The sequence below is a fragment of the Schistocerca piceifrons genome, chromosome 6 (assembly GCF_021461385.2).
Source record: "Schistocerca piceifrons isolate TAMUIC-IGC-003096 chromosome 6, iqSchPice1.1, whole genome shotgun sequence".
Taxonomy (NCBI): Eukaryota; Metazoa; Arthropoda; class Insecta; order Orthoptera; family Acrididae; genus Schistocerca; species Schistocerca piceifrons.
In genome coordinates, this window is record NC_060143.1 from 388709901 (window position 1) to 388714417 (window position 4517).

Genomic DNA, 4517 nt, shown 5'->3' on the forward strand with positions numbered 1-4517 from the left:
TCAGTAATGATAAGAAATTTAAGTTTTTCTGGATAGTAATATAATATGAATGTGTATTAATAAAGAAATAAAAATATTTATAGAGAATTGAAAGCATCGCCAGCAAGAGAAAACTAAAGAATAACGTGATGTTATTTAAGGGCAATAATGACAAATTTTCATTAACTAACTCACTTATTATAATACGTTCATTTGAGGGATACAACAGAGCAAACATACGATGCGAAAACAATGGTCTTCAATCTGTTATGTTGGTAGTAAAACCACGGAAGCAGTCGAATAACTCTACTGTCTAAAATCAACATTATACAGATATAAGTCAAAGTCGTTTTGTTTATGTAGGCCCTCATAGTAGCTCACGAACATTAAAGAATATAATAATACCGTAAAGTAGATATGCTTAATGAAAGCAGTAAGATATTTGCTTAAATGTCATATTTCGTTAGTATTTGTATGGGTAATGGGTGAATTTTAACTTGTAAATTCTTTCAATGCCATCCCTGCGCATTATAAACGAGGTTATAAAGAATTGTGGCTGTTTCTGTGTGATTAGTGTCCTATATGCAGTTGAAAACGTTTGAGGAAAATAATCTGTCGTTATTCTCTGCCCTGTCTGTTTTTAACCAACAGATTTATTAATTTCGTAAATGTCATTCAAACCATTTTTACAAATAATAATGATGATGATATGTTTGTTTGTCACGGAGTAGCTATGGAGGAAATACATGCTGCAGTGTTTCACATATGTAAAACGTCCTTCATGTGGTGCAAAGTAATTTTGATGCCCTTTGGAAGTATAGTGAACATTGGTGCTTGTTTCACTTATATTGTCTGAGTTCTGAAACTGAAGTGTCAAGTATACTGTGGTTCCACTTTCTCCAAACAATTTATTCTTTTAGGGTAGGTTTTTCCAGTTTCAGTTTTGGGTGCTTTTTTTCGCATAGAAGCATGTTTGTTCATAGGCTGTTCATGTGAATACTGAGTTCTCGTATTTAAAGAATTCATTGCTAACTTGTTTTCTCTTATGTTTGCTGTGGAAGTAGCTGGCACAGCTGAGACCAATTGTGGACGTTTTTTGTAACATGCCTTCTAACTATCTGGCAAAATTTAACACCTAAGAAGATATTAATTTAACATTCACTCCAAAAAGTCTGAACATTATGTCTGTTTGCATAATCTATTGTAAATCTATTGTAATTTCACAGTTGTGCCTTGGAATCAATTTTTAATGTGCTGGAAAAACTTTTGAACTGTACATATATACTTCGCCACAATATGAATAAAGAGGCACTTCTGCTTTTTAATTGTTTGTTTTTATATGTTAACGAGTACCTGCATCATTGTATGTTCTACAACTTAAATTAATTTCACTGGCAAAGTGCTGATAATAGGGTGTGAGGGAGAGATAGGTTGTATACTATAATTTTTTTAAAACATCTGTGGACAGTTCCATCCTTACAGACATAACATTGGTACTATTGAAAGTGAAGGAATAACATGAAAATAAAATCCATATGCTACTTAGTTTTGTATGGAGATACCTCAATATGAACAACATACAACCAAGATCTTATCAAGCACTCCACACACATCTTCTCCTAAAAAAAATAAAAGTTAGTGTTAATATAGAATGAGGGAATTTAATAATACTACTGGCTCTGTGTTGGGCTTGTGGAACTCGGTATATGAAATGTTGCAGATGTAACATGTTTAGTATAACTTATTGTGAAAGACTGGATTATATACTTGAAATGTTAAAATAATTGTGCAGTTTAAGGTTTATGACCAAATGAAGAGCATTAAAATAACAGATTTAATATGAAAGATTTAATTTCGGTACTGAAAAATTTAATCTTTCCCTATATTCTGTGATAGGTTCTTGCCAACTTGTATCATCCTCTTTTGGCCATACAAATTATTTCCCCTTTCTGTCAAGCGAGTTAACTAAATTTTTTTCACGTTGTTCCTTGGCATGTTGTCCAACAAATTAGTGCTAATGTCCTCATTCAGAATCTGGTTTAATAATAACCCACTGCACATCAAACAATGACAATTTTTCACTAATGTAACACACAATGAAAGAATTTAGGAATGTTTCTTCTTGATTACTCTGGTTGCTGTTAGGTATGAACTGGAAGTCTGTGCCATTTCCAAACAACAATCTCTTTTACTGTTCATTTCCTGATGGTACAAAGACTGTGCACTTGAGTGCTTGGGAGAGACCTGGTGTTATTCCGGTGCAGCTGTACCTGGTCAGCTCAGGTTTTCACCTTCACCACTGGAACTTACGTTATTACAACTTTTATTTAGGGAGTTTGTACACTGCACAGAAGACGTGCAGTCAGTAGTGAGAGTTTGTCTAGCTTTCACACGAAGCCAAACCTGATGATCTGTTTCCATCGCAGAATATTTCCATCACTTTAAGATAATAAGTTTTTTTTCATGAAGTACTCTTTTCTGATTAATAGCATGAACACCTAGCTTATCATCTTGCAGACAATCAGATACAATGGCATATAAAATTGGACTGACTACTGTGTAAATAGTGATTTGTTTATTACTTCAGCGTGTACTCCTTGACTCATTCTGATGACCAATATGATCTCACTTAAATCAGTCTGGAGAGCACAATAATGTTTCCTTCAAACACTCTGAATGCTGCATCCACAGTGATGGATGTTTCACCACCATGCTGGCAAGCACACAGCATCAGCCTCTGTTGTGGGAACCTGCAGCCATAGTGTTAAATATAAAATTATGGCAGTAAATGAGTTAAATGAACTACTTTATTGTATCATTTCTAAAATATAAAAAGGTGTTTCCAAATATTGTATGAAATTTTTTGGTGGTCTCTAAATGATTTACTAAAACAATGAAATAGCAAAGTAACATTTTATACCAAATGCAGTGTACCAAAAGTCATGGTTTTTATCCATTTTCAGTAAATCATCATCTGCCCATTTTCTATAAAAATATAAAGTATACCTCTTTATAGTGTTAAGTATTGTATAATTTCAGAAATTGTACATTATGACTTTTGAACTGATGCACAGGAAGACAAGCTTTTTTATTTGACTGTTTGTGGAATTACAAACCACCCGAATGGATTGCTGTATCATCTATGCATTTAAGAAAATAAACTGATTAAAAAGACAATTATTTATTTTCAAATGGTTGAAATGCCTCTGATCATTATTGGACTTAACATCTTAGGTCATCAGTCCCACAGAACTTAGAACTACTTAAACCTTACTAACCTAAGGACATCACACACATCCATGCCTGAGGCAGGATTTGAACCTGTGACCGTAGAGGTCCGCGGTTCCAGACTGAAGGGCCTAGAACTGCTCACCCACACTGGCCAGCTATTTATTTTACTGATGAAAATGGAAGTGAAAGATATCATACACTCCTGCATGTTATTCAATTAAAGGAAACCACAGAACAACAAATTGAAATTAACAGAGGTGCACCACACCCATGGCCATCTTTATTCTTAGCCAATACAAATCTGTAGTAGGGAGGGACACAGTGAAGGGTAACTGGAGTAAGTGAATTCATGTATAAAACCATGCAAATTTATTTTTCAGTAATAGGATTTCCATTGCTGCACATGTGTTAGAATAATAATTACAGTCATTTATCTTGAAATGTGTTAATTTGTTTCCAAACTTGTAAATTTCCACAGAGTTGCCATATGCTTCTACAGATTGTTAGTTTTTCATCACTAACCATGATCATTGAACGCAGCAAGTGTGAAAGAAATCAGATATTTTAGTTGAAAACGTTTACCTTTTGTGTTGTTTTCATCGAGTGAACCATTAATGAATGTGTTCATTACATTTGTCAGGCAATTGACCAAATACACAGTTCCAACCCATCTGATATAAAATGATCTTCTGGAAGTGAAGTATGTTGTCAATATTTGCTCTCATAGAAGCTGCCACTTTTGGAACAGCTGCAGTCAAGGTATTAATGAATTGTTGATACCAGTAAATGCACAAGTAGGTACATACAAAAGAAATTTATTCTTTCTCTGATATGTAGCCTACATAGTGACTCTGGATTAACATAGTCTTTTACAGATCCATAACTTTAAATGATGATTACTGAGTTATGCAGTTAGCTTGGTTTTAAATTTATGTTGGTTCAAAACTCTAACTTTCACATGTGTTGTAAGTATATTGTAACACAACAAAAGCACTTCCCTAGAATTTGAATATGGGTGGGAAGCCTACGTGTATTGCATATTGTAACTTGTAATGATTATATATTTCATGATTTATCTAAAATTTATTGTAACTAACAGAGACAAATATCACTAGTATTGCCACTTCTCTTCAAAGGCCTTCTGCATAGTGCTCCAAGTGTCAAAAAATTGCTTGTTCATGTCAAAGTAAAAGGTTTGGTTATTTTAGTAAATAATAAAGTTTTTTGAGCTAGTAAAATATTTTGAGAATATGAAAATTTTTGTTATTCTAGATTACATCCAGTCACACCTACACCATATAAACAGG

General features: G+C 33.5%; 1 long non-coding RNA gene across 1 annotated transcript; it reads left to right on the forward strand.

Annotated features, from left to right (window-relative positions):
• The first annotated feature begins 573 nt into the window (after positions 1–573).
• Positions 574–1304, forward strand: LOC124803012. The gene is made up of 2 exons (XR_007017179.1): positions 574–900; positions 1044–1304. It is a non-coding gene; the product is annotated as an uncharacterized LOC124803012 (long non-coding RNA).
• The last annotated feature ends 3213 nt before the right edge of the window (positions 1305–4517 follow it).